Source organism: Pleurodeles waltl, chromosome 11, assembly GCF_031143425.1.
Source record: "Pleurodeles waltl isolate 20211129_DDA chromosome 11, aPleWal1.hap1.20221129, whole genome shotgun sequence".
NCBI classification, from domain to species: domain Eukaryota; kingdom Metazoa; phylum Chordata; class Amphibia; order Caudata; family Salamandridae; genus Pleurodeles; species Pleurodeles waltl.
This window is the reverse complement of record NC_090450.1, coordinates 942389163-942402083: the sequence shown is the minus strand read 5'-3', so window position 1 is coordinate 942402083 and position 12921 is coordinate 942389163. Positions and strand designations below refer to the sequence as shown.

General features: G+C 48.8%; 1 protein-coding gene across 1 annotated transcript in view; it reads right to left on the bottom strand.

The window, feature by feature from the left end:
* The window catches only part of SFI1 (SFI1 centrin binding protein), a 328160-nt gene that overhangs the window by 84304 nt on the left and 230935 nt on the right, over window positions 1–12921 (bottom strand). The window lies entirely within an intron of this gene.

The window sequence follows — 12921 nt, the reverse complement described above, 5'->3', positions numbered from 1 at the left end:
CATACTGAGACCCACAACACAAGGCGCATGCACCTAAATCTTAAAATTAAGTAGTTGCTACAGCTACAGCAATGAACCACACAAAGTTCTGAAAATGCACACCAGACATTCTTTGCAGGGCACCTTGGCCTAGAGACATTTGAAGGCCTCACTCAGTCTCTCTAGTTTTTACTGAGAATAAATAACTGTTCTTGTCTATATTCCTCTGGATCAGTGCCAGGGTGGGTGGCAATGAGTATAGCCTTGATATAGCATTGGTAGTTGCTGTATCATTAGGAAAGATCTTTGGCTATTGGCTCTGGTTCCACATGATTTCTGAGGAGCTCTCTATAGTGTCCCTCTTTTTTTCTTTTCTCATTACCACATGTCAAATGGCTGCACATAATTATACTTTATTATAATGTTTGGGAGTTCATGCTTACATACTGTCAAGGTCTATAATAGCTGGATAATTATCGTCAAGGTGTTTAGTGAATAAGAAAGTAAGTAAAACTTTATTCAATTTTTCAGGAAAATCACAAAACTATACATAATAAAATACAAAAAAAAGAGAAAACACAAAATCACATGCAACAAAATTTGCAGTTAGCACGTATAAAAACAAATAGTGGACTGTGAAAATCTGAAAAACACGATTAAATCACAGCTTAAATCCAAACTTAAACAGGACAAACCCCACTTAAAAACATGTACTAAAATTCATCACCCATGCATAACACCAGATAAAAAGTGAAGCAGGAAGAAACAAATAGTGGGCGATTTTAACAACTGGAGAAAGAGAAAAGCAGGCCTCACTTGATTAAGATTTGAAGGCAGGAGTGGACGAATAAACTTGTGATGAAGGTTGTTAAATCTTGGGCATGTCATGACAATGTGAAAAGTGTCAAGAAAAGAAACATCATCACAGGAATATGCCAGAAGATCCGAAACTTTAAACCAAGTCCCTTTAGGCAACAAAAGTTGGTGAAACAAGTTAAATCTAAAATAGGTTAACAACCTGCGATGAACTTTGAAATCTCAAGAATCAAGTAGGGTTCTCTTCAAGGGACAGTTTTCACCATGACAAAATGGCACATAGTACACTTATGAAGGGCCGTGGCCTCTCGCTACGCAACTGCCCTAGTTAACAAGCATTTGCAATGCACTAGGGTCTCGCATTTGTCGGAGTTACAGCTGTTGTAAACTCCCAACCGGATTTTTCCTGCATTTAAAGAAAAAAAACAGCGCGATCGCGCTGTACAGTTCACACAAAGTGCGTTTATTAACGTAACTGGCAAAAGTGCAATTAACGAAGCGCTCGACTTCTGCCCAGCGAGATCGAGCTCCGAAAACAGAGAGAAAGTAGTCCACAACCACAGAGAGCCTTGCATGTTTTCCGTACTTGGTCGCTGCGCTCGAGGAGGGCTAACCACGGAAAAGGCATGACGTGTGCGTGCCTTCCAATAAACAAAAGAAGCGGATTCTAACAGGCAAGCCAACTTGCCAATGAAAGACACTGACGTGACGTTGATGGGGCTCCGAGCCCTTTTCTAATACCTAAAGCGTCTTGCTAGCGATACGCATGCGCGAGCGCATGCAACGCAGGCTCGACCCTAAAAAGGCCTGTTTTAGGCATGGTATATCCCTCCTTACTATGCATTCAAGTTCAACAAAAAGCTTGGGACGACCCAAGGAGTTTAGGGTATGTCTAATATATGAAAGCGAGGGAACACGTGACATACCGTTCAAGGCCAGGCAGTCACGCAAGATGAGCCTATTAAGGGACAGATCCTCCTTCAACCAAATGGAAACCTAAAGTAACAAGGGGCGCAGACCAATCAGGTCTGAGATGTACCCAATACCCACTTCCTCGTGAAGCATCTCCGAGAGCGTGCCCTGTGGGACTTTGAGGAGACCTTTCAACAAGGAATTTTCAATGACCTGAAGCTGGGGGAGGACACATAACCCCAAATATCACATCCATGACACACTTAGCCCTAAATACTTTTAGCATTGCCTCCACATGAGAATGTCCCATGTGTATCACCAGGACACTGATCCCATTAATAGATGATTTGAACCTCATGGCGTTTTTCTTTAACAGAGGTTGTGAGGAAAGACTATAGTCAGGTAGGATCCCTAAATACGAAAAGTGATCAACCCTGGTAACAGGCTGGCCTTTGATTGATAAACATTTTCATCTAACATTCCTTGGGCCCACCTCCATGACATGAGGTTTAGAATAGTTAGTGGTAGGATCAAGACCATACATACGGGTGACAAAAAGGTCGAGGAGACGCTGTGGACCTTTAGCCATACGTGACATCAGAATAGTGTTGTCCACATAAAAAAAGAACAGGTGGTCGACAACTGCCTGCACTCTGAATGTCCACTCCTGGGTCCAAAAGAGCCATGTCCAGGGTATTGATATAAAGAGTGAAGAGAAAAAGGGCCACAATACATCCCTGAAGCACCCTCTCTTCAGCTTCAGGGGCAAGGTGCATTCCCCATCTGGCCCATATCTGATGGAGGCAGATAGTCCCTCATGCAAGGTGTGCAAAAAGGAGAGCAGGGCTGGTTCGACACCCCCCCCCCCTTTAACCCTAAGCACAGCCCAGAGCTTAGCTCTATTTACTCTATCAAAGGCCGAGCTTAGGTCCATGAAGGCCAGGTGAACAGCTCCCTCCTTTGCCTAAGTGTACTTCTCGATCAGCATGTAAAGGTTCAGGGCTCGGTCAACAGTGCCCCGTCCAGGCCTAAACCCATATTGGGCTTCTGAAAGGACATTCTTGTCTTTGACCCAAATGGAAAGGTGATCAAACAGAACCCTTCCCAACACCTTAACCTCAATATCCATCTATGAGATGGGGCAGTAGAAAGTGGGGTCGGCCCTGTTGCCTTCCTTAAAAATCAGGACACTAATAGAATGCTTCCAACTGGGGGGAGGGGGGGGGACACCTTCCAAGTGGCCATGTTAAAGTGCTGGGTCAGCATGGGGGCCCATAGATCCACTTAAAATTTAAATATGTCCCCTAGGATGCTGTCTGGGACCAGTGCCTTGCCCACTGGGAGGTACATGATGGCTTTCCTGACCTCTTCCAGCTGAAAACAAAGCTTAGTTGACAACCACTCATCAGGCAAAGAAGCTTCGCCAGCTTCAAGATCATAAATGCCCCCAATCATAAATGGCTCTAAAATAGTCCTGCCACGCCTGGGGGGAAATTGTCCATGCCAGCATACTCACTTGATCAGGAGAAAAAAGGGGATGATTTACAACCCTCCAACATTCTGTGCTATCGTGCAGAGTACAGGCCCCAGCAACCTTTCCCATAGCTCCCTCTTGAGAGACTTCTTCCTCTCCGAGCAAGCCAAGCAATAGGAAGCCCTGGCCCTCCTCTCGTCCTCCCTGTCACAGGGCTGCCTGTGCAGGCCAGTCATAAGTACTCTATGAGCCTCAGAGTATGCCTTGTCAAACTACCTACAGGGCGGAGCCGCATGGGCTGGAGGGGGAGCAGTAAGGGCAGACTTGGTGTGACCAGCAACGTTGGCAAAGTAAGCAGGCTATCCAAATCAGAGACACTATTATCTAGACAGGTATTTAAGTCCTGAATACAAGAGGAGAGGAGAGGAGAGAAGATTGGAAGTCCTGTGCGGCCACCTTGGCCCACTTGAGTCTTCACTCCAGTCTTATTGGAAGGTCCGGTTCCAAAAAAAAGGTAATCGGGCCCAACAGAGGATGATGACCACCTGAAAGAAGCCAGAAGCGGGTTATGATCGCTCAACAGGTGCCAGGCTGACTTAAAATCAATTAGGGATGCAAATAAACAGAAACAAAAATATAATTAATAGTGGAGTCAGTCCCTGCTCCCTTAAAAGTTGGGATCTGCAGTTTGTTATAAGTGTCCCGCTGGTTAAAAAGATTCACAAGGGAGTGCTCTACAAACAGTGTTGAACAGATCTCCTACAGGGTTACGTTTCAAGTGTGCATGATGCCAAACCACCGGGTCACCACCTTGGGACGAATCCACATACAAATAGAAGTCAGCACAAGGGTGTAGATTAAAATCTCCCAACAGGAGGAGCACTGAAAACCTGGATGAGCTAGCAACAATGTTGCTGAGAAGCTGGCCAGGCTCACTCACAACAGCGTGCTACCCTTGGGGTGAGTGATGAACATTAACAATAGGACCCTCAGGTGGTTTGTGAATGTCAGCAACGTGCCCAGCATAATATGTGAGGGTAAATCAACTTTATCCATTTTAAGCTTAGTTTAATAAAGATGACTAGCCCTACCTTAGCTCTGCCATTAGAGGAAGGCAAGGTGGGTAGAATAAACAAGGCATAGCCATCTGAAACAAGGGAACCACCAATATGCCATGTCTCTTGTAAACAGATAATATCAGCAAAACATAAAAAATTCATACACTCTTTGTCCGCCAACTTCCCTCTAATCCTTGCAATGTTCCAACTCAGAACTTTAAGGGTGTTGAGGGGTGGCGGAGGGATATAAGGTGAACACAGGAGTATGAGGCAAGGAGTCATTCAACCCGGGGCCTAGTCAATCCTGCAGCAGCTGCCACCGCAAATATCAAGGGGTGGGGTGGGGAGTTGGGGGTGTTTTGATAATAAACTTGCACTCTGCTGCTACATCGCTCGTCACTCCTTTCCTGTTCTGGTGTCCCAGCATTCACTGGCACACCACAACAGGCTCCCCAGAAATCCTGGTGCTACTTTCATGCTACACCTAGCATGAAAGCAGCATCAGGATTGGTCTCAGCAGCTTGCACCGCCACTCAGACACAACCCTGGGGCCTGTGCAGTTTCTCCAGCCAGGTTGGAGAAACCTAACTGCGCATGTATGTTTGGCTGGCCTAAGACAGCCTTTAATGCACTCCATTCCTAATCCCTCCTCCCTCCTCCCGCCTCCCGCGGCTCAGCCCTGCCCCCCCTTCCCTTCCCTTCCCTTCCCATGCTGGCTGAACCAGCAGCAGAAAAAGTATTGTTTTATTTTTCTGCTGCTGGCTCTTAACCAGGAAGTCGCCGCTCCTCCGCCATTGCAGAGGAGGCACCCTTGCAATCCTGTGCATCAAACTCAGACAAAGGCTTGAAGTGATTACTCAGAGTTAGAGTTAAACCAGGAGCCTGGGTGGGTAAAGAGGCAAAATGGACCCGAGACCCCTGTACCATAGACCTCACCAACCCTTTTCTAAAATATCTCAACTCGCTGGAAAGAGGAAGGGATTTCTAGAAATAGCCCAAGGTGAGCAAAGTCATACTCCCTTCTTGCACCAGCCGGCACAAAAGATGATCTAAAATGTATCCTACCCACCATCTACTAGAGAAGTTGATTACAATGCAGTCACCTGCAAGGATTTTAGAAGAATGTCCCTCCCAGCCCAGTCTCCTAACCATTATTATGTCCCTGGCACACATGTGGTCAATCTTATTCTTCTTAGAGAGCCAGTGCAGTACTTTATTTTTTTAGTTGTGGACAGCTTTCCGAAACCATTTTCCTAAGGGGACATAGGGAGCTGCAGATGGGGGGAGTTGTATAGTAACCTCACTTTTTGCAGATCCCGCAGGAAAAGTGAAAGGGTCTGGCTCGCCCCTCTCCAGCGTAAGATAGGACCGAGATGGATGTAGGGTAGGAACACTTATCACAGTACCAGGAACAGGAGCTGGGAAAAAGGGAAGGGGAAATAGTGGTGGGTGATTTCAATTGTCTGGACAATGGATTTTCGACCCTGCCCCCCACTATCCAGAAAGGAGGGGAGGCAGACATATTGAAGCAGTCACCATGGGGGATGCTGGTTACACCCTCCCGCTCACCAGCAGGTTCCCAAAGGCAATTAGAAGTGATCACAGATGTACGAGCAGCCACCAGGGAGTCCCCCAAAAGGATTATGATATTTTCCACCTTATATATACGGGTAACCAGATAATCAAAAGCCATGGTAAGGAATCCTACAAGTTTGACAAAATAATTAGAGGAGGGACTGATTTCAAATGCTGTAGGGGGTGCTTGAGGTTTTGTCTGTATACCAATGCTCACAACAGCGTTCTTCTTGAGGGCTCCTGCTCAACGCCTATACTTATAACTCAGTCTGGCAATAGGGCTGGATAATATCCCCTTTGGGGCTTTCCTCTGTGGCAGCCCCCCTCAACAGTGAGGGAGCATCTGTGAGAGATTCAGCCTGATCACTCCCATGTTCTCATGCTTTTGAAAGAGTACTGGACCCCAAGGGCGTCTGGGATCCGTCTGCGCTAGGGGTACTTAAGAGGGGGAAAGGCAAGGCATCCCTAGATAGGGATAGCCTTCTTTCTGCCAACTTGATCTCTTTGGACACCACACCCACTGCATGTGTCAAAAAACCCTCAATAGTGGAAACATGTGGGATACTCTGGGGGGCACCTAGAAATGGGCCCAATTTTTTTCTTTTTCCCCATCCTTGTATTTCTCAAAAGAGAACAAATAAACTGACACCATCCACTAATAAAATACTCCCCACAAGGTGCAGCAGGGATGAACAGCTAAGACCAAATGATACACAGAAGACCACCCACCTTAGACCGAAAAAGTCAGTGGCTGTATCAATGTGGAATAAGGCAACTCTTATAGATATAGAGTAACTATGAAACAATGGTCAATAAGAGGGGCACAGACCCTCTCTAATACAGCAGGGCCTCAGCAGATCCTCAAGGTGACAGTCAGACAAAAGACAAAGTCACGAGTCTCAGTATCTTCCAGCTGGGGCGGACAGTCACCCAGAGAGGTCTCTCAGCAGGAAGAAACCTGAGCACCCAGAGGCAGAAGGATCTGGGCAAAAAGAGGCTCACATATCTTTCCTCTGCAAAAAATCCACCACTAAGTGTGGCAGATGAGGTCGAGGGCAAACTGACGCAGTGCCCTTCCTGGCGCTGATGGGCGCAGGACCGGCCTGCTTTGGCCCAGGCTTTGCCTGGGTATAGGCCAGGCGTATCCCTCACTGCGGGGAAATAGAAAATGCTTTTCAGCACGTGGCTGACCCCTCCCCCTTCCAGTTCCACTAAGCAGACGTGCCTCCTGGCTCGTTTGCTAGGGGGAAGTGGAGTCCTCTGAAGCAAATAAGTACCCTGCGGCACTAGTCACCCCTCAGTTCCTTCCTTGGCTTCCTGTGCTCTGGGAAAGCAGGGAGAGCTTTGCAGCGTGTGGCTGGCCCCACCCCCTTGCAGCTGCACTCAGCAGACGCAACTCCTATTTAGTGGTTTGTAAAGGTTATAATATAAAGGTTTAAATAACATTTTCAAAAAGATATATGCCTTTCACCCAAAATAAGCAAAAAGACAGATATCTTTAAGACGTTTTATGACTTTTTTGTATTATCTTAATTAATATATTACAGCCATCCTGTGGCCGGCAAAGAGATGGTGGATGCGGGAAATCAGGGATACAACTACAATTTAAATTATTGCAGTTGTCTGTTCGGGGAAGCTACAGGGTACGCATATTTTACTACCCTTGGTGAGAACAAAGGTTGCCTGCAATGCAAGCGGTAGAGACAGGCAGCTGCAACCACTGGTGCCACTGTGACCTCTGAGTGATGTGATCTCTTTGAGATCTTGTCTTTCTCCTGAGTGATGGACTTTCATGACAGTTGTGGATGCAGCCGCATGGGACTTGATTTCGGAATCACATGTGTGCCCTAGAGAAGAAACAACATTTTTGCAGCTTTGCCACTTGTGGTCACCTTGCTGGGAGATGCTGGCTCACAGATGCTGCAGTTGCTGGGGCGCTCAGCCCGCCACAAGTTGAGCAAACTCAAGCTGGCCTCATACCTGCAATGCTGCTTTAACAAGTGGGTTGTTCACATCTTTGGATCTATCTAGCCACTGAAGCAGCTACTGCTTTGGTCTGATCTGACTTATGTGCTGATAATATTATGGCAGTATGGACATACAGGGTCTCAGGGTCTAGTGTTACACAGCAGAGTCTAAGAATGAAGAGCAGTCAACCTCTATCTCAGCAGGGTTCATCAGCATAAGTCTTCATCACAGTCTTAGGGATATATTGATCTCTTAAAAGCGACTATTACCCTGTGAAACTGTCACCCTCCTCTTCTGGATTCCAGATAGACAGCTAGTGTTCACAGCAGAAAGCAACAGAGATGGGGAGGGGCAGGCAGCACGTACCTTTATGTAGGTGCACAAGTGTTGTACCTGCTGGAACTGGTTCAGTTTCAGCCAATGTGAACAAATGGTCCTTTCTCAGAATGAGGATTCAAAGACAAGCAACGTACTTGCCAAAGAATTTCAAAGGGTAGGCGTGGCCCGCAAGATGGCCTATCGCAAGCTCTGAAACTGAGCTCCCGTCCCACCGTAGAAATCCTCCGACATCCTGCTGCAGCGCAGCTACTCCCACAACCAAGAAGGGCTATGTCGACTCAGGGACACACAGGGCACAGCATGGCAGCTTGAAGGTGGCCAGAGACGCCAATGGTACAGAGTTGTGGCATTGTGCTGAATTCATTGGGGTATGGGCCTGGAGCCGAGGCGAGGGCATCCCCATGAGCGAGTAAGTTGTTGCCACTGGAATATTGAGGAGGCCCCACAGTTACTGTCTCACTCTGCCTCACCCTGGGTGGCCACCCAGCACACCGCAGGGCAAGGAGCGCCCCGATCAGGACCTGAAAGGATAGCCACTGTGAACCACGAGGCGGTGAACCCCTTCCCCAACTGTTATTGGTGCATGGAGAGAGCTGCGTCCTCTGGAGGAGCCGGGGACTCACCAGCTTTAGTGGAGTGGGGGTTAATTGAGGAGCCGGGCCCCCATCGGAGTGAGCTGATCGCCCAGAGGGGAGTGGGGGGATGGGCAGCATACTGGCCTGCGCTGGGGGAGCCAAGGTGATCGTGCTGTTGGGACCTGAGCGACTTGTGAAGGCAGTTGTCTATTTGCTTGCCACACCCCTCCGTCTTCCCGCTCCCCTTGTTGGATACCCCCTGGTTGACACCACATCTACAGGGGTGAGCCTGGCATACTATTGTTATCCCCGCCCCCTCGTGCTGACTCTACCAGTCCTGGCGCCGAGGAGTCTGAGGTGGCAGCACAACAAAAGTCGGAAGCGCTCGAGGTCCCCGGCATGGGAAGTGGTTCGCCGCAATGTAACATTGGATGTGGAGAGTCAGAGATGGGAGCAAGCAGAGACAAAGGCAATGGTGAAGCGGGTGACATCTTCTCCTATCAAAGGTGGATCAGGAACGATTGATAGCCCGCCCAAGATGGAGTAGACATAATGCCCAGAGAAGGGTGTGTAGTGGAGTCTTGGGCTGCAGACACTCCTAAAGCAGTGACCAGGCCTGTCAGCTGCCCTGGTCTGCCTCCTACTTGTCCAGAACTGGTGGCACGGGACTACAGATATGATCTGTGAACTGAAGGGGTAAAGTATTGATCATTAATGGCCTTCCCTGGGCCGCATACAGCCGTCATGTAATGTGTGACATTGTGGGTGATGTGTACGGGAGTGAGCTACGGCCCTTTGCGGGCGGCTGGGGGTAGAGGGTGTTTTAACCCCCCCCATCCCCCTCACCCCCAAAGTTTAGTTTGTTGTTGATGGGGTTTACTTTTTTCTTGATTAGAGTAGCCGGAGTGTGAGTTGGTGTCTGAGGAGTTGTGGGGTGTGCGAGTGAGTCTACTGGGACTCCCATCAAAGCCCCTCATACCTCACCTGGGTTTTCCTGGCCCCTTAAATAGAGTCTGAATGAGGGCAATCACAATGTATTGTTAAGTCTTTTCTTCTAGGGTGATTATTTTCATGATTGGGGACACATCTGTTGCAGTTGTGTGTTTGGCGGGGGTGGTTTTTGGGGTTGTTACACTGCAATTTTTAGCCAGTTCTTCACAGCATGAGGTTGCAGAGGCACTAAACCATGGAAATGGGCGGTGGGAGACTGTGCTGTATTACTTGTCGGCATGGGGGGTGGGGGGGGCAAGTAGAGGTGATCCGAGATAACAATGGGAGGTCAAGTGAGAATGGTGACCTGGAATGTGCAAGGTTTGAACATGTTTGTTAAGAGATACAGAGTAAACGCCCACCTGCGCAGGTTGGGGGATACAGGTCCCCATGTTACAGGAAACGCATCTGTTAGATGAGGGGGCCCTGATGCTCCAAAAGAAATGGCGAGGACAACTCTTCTCCTCCACGTACTCGAGTTATGCTAAAGAGGTCCTCATTTAGATAACACCACAGCTCCTCTTTAGGTTATGCAGCTTTCGTGCAGATATGGTGGGATGCATCCTCCTGGTCTAAGGAGATTGGATGGTGAGGAGATTTGTTTCCTCAACGTCTACGCCCCAACACAGACGACATGGAGTTCTTTCAAATTGTGGAGGGGGAACTGGCACCATATGTGAGAGTGCCACTTATGAGGTGGTGACCTTAATTGCGTGCTGGATGGTGCACTGGATAGCCACCCTCACAGACAGGGCAAAAAAAACACATATTGTGGTCAAACTGATGGAATCCCTTGGTAGGTTGTGTTGCAGGGATGTCTGGCACAAGTTCAATACCATAGCAACGGGGGGTTCTCCAATTATACTCCAACACACGACACACAGCCGACTAGACTGGTTCCTGGTAACTGAGGAAAGAACGCAGTATGTGCAGAAGGTTGAGTATCAGGCCTGCTTTGTCTCTGACCATGTGCCACTGATCCTAGCACACGGGGATATACGGAGAGACTGACGGTTCCTTTGTGGATACTCCACCTTGAGGTACTACAAGAGATCCGGTCTTCCGCAATGAGATTGGCGAGACCCCAACAGGGTACTTTAATATGAACTGGGGGCCCGGAACGAGCCAGTGTTAAATGGGAAGCTCTTAAGGAAGCTGTGCATGGGGAATGCCTCTAAAAGGGTCATGGGCACCCAGTGGCACCTCCAATGGGACTTCATGGATGTTGAAAAGACTCTACCCCCAGATCCAACATAGGGTGACGGCCCCACAGGCAGAGGCGGAGAGACTCCTTGAAGCACATCGTAGGGTAGAGAAACTCTGGGATAGGCTGGATAGTTTTGTGCACAGGGAATGCAGGTTGAGACTCCACTGGGAGGGCGATAGGTTGCGAAGTATGTTGGCTTGGTTGCTCCGGAGGGGGCACCCCCCACCGCTTATACTGACACTAGTTGGCCCAGGTGGCTCTAGGGTCTCTGACCAGGTGGGAATAAATGGGTTGCTTAGGGCCTACATGGAGGGGGCGTATGGGCTTTCAGACACGGGCTGGGGTACACAATTGAAACTGAGATGCCTTTCCCATGTTATGCATACAGTCCATAGGACAAACGAGGAGACTTGTAACAGAACAGGACGTTCCTCATGAATACAGAGGCCACCTTTTAGCTATGACCCGGTCAATTTCTGCAGTATGCAAATCTATCCAATACAATGCAGGAGACCTGGACTGACTTCCCAGCACAGCCAGTGATGTCTCAGGTGCTTACGTTGATGCTGAAAGTGGGATCAAGCAGGGGTATGATCTTGCACCTCAACACGGCACTGAAAGCAGATGTGCACAGATCGGGAGGAAGTCCATCCTTGGTGGAACGAGGTACTAGGGGATCTGTTGACAGATAGGGAATGGATATGTGCAAAGGCGCAAGTGCAAGACACATTCAATAATGCACAATTTAAGCTGACGCAGTTTTATTATTTGCACTGTGCCTATCTTACCCCAGAGAGAATGCCTAGGATCTTCCTGACTAGACCTGCCCACTTTATACATATGCCAGGGGAATGTCCTGTACTGAAGGTATATTGGGCTAGGGTGGTTGATACATTATGCAGGGTTCTACGCTCCCGAGTGGAGTGGGGTATGAGGCACTTTATGTTGGGCTAGCCCAGAGTCCCCCAACTTAAGGGGAGTAAGATGAAATATTAGTTTGCATTCCTGGGCTGGTACTAGCGAGAAGATGTATTGCTGTTTATTGGGCCAGCCCGCACCACTGACTCTGACCGGGTGGCTGGCAGATCTTACAGAGAGCTCAGTGGCTGAGGAATGCAGACTGAAGACAGTGAAGCAAGATGAGCAGGCTGAGCGTGACCTAGAGGTATTGGGAGGAGGTGGTAACAAGACTGATGGCTTGTAAGGTTATGCCCAGGATTCTAGGGGCGATGCAGGTCAATCTCAGCAGGGAGCGGGGGCCTCTGCTCATGTGGGAAGCGATGATACCAGTAAGCTCTCCTCTTAGGTTACAGGCGTGCATCCCCATGGTCCGGTAGAGGGGGACTACAGGGACAATCCACTCTGGTTGACTACTTATTCTTTGACCTTTCTGTGCACCCTCTTTTCCCACACTTTCGGAAAATGATTCCGTGTGGAACTGTGGTTTGTTTATATGCCGCTCCTTGATATGCCGCCGCACCTATGCCGGGATGTTATGTTGTTGCATGCTGCTGTAATTATAATTGAAACTGAGAATAAAAACATTTTCAAGAATTTTAAAGGGAGGCAAAACCACATGGAAACATGTAGGTAGAGACCAGACTGCCAACTCTAGCTACCACTAGTCTTGCGGATCAAACTGCTGGAGGTGGTTGGAGCCAGTGGTGAGGCCTATCGCTTGCCTCTACGTGCTGCCCCAGGCCCATGATGTAAGTGGCACAGATATGGGACCAAGGATCCTGCTGTGAGTGGGTGCCATCAGCAGGTGGTGTGGGCCCACTGACAAGTCACTGGAGTTGGAACCACTAGGACAGTTTAGAAGCATCAGAGCATGAGTTCTGGCTGAGGGGACACTCTGGAGGCTGCGTGTGCTCGCAACCCCCCTCCCCGCCTCTATGTCTTGGATTGCAGAGTTCAGTTCGGCACAGTCAGTAGAGGTGGTCGATGCCTCAGAGCAAATGGACTATCCTGGCTGGAACTGGGATCTGATGCCTGTGAATAGCCCTGTGCCCTGAAGTGAGCGGATTG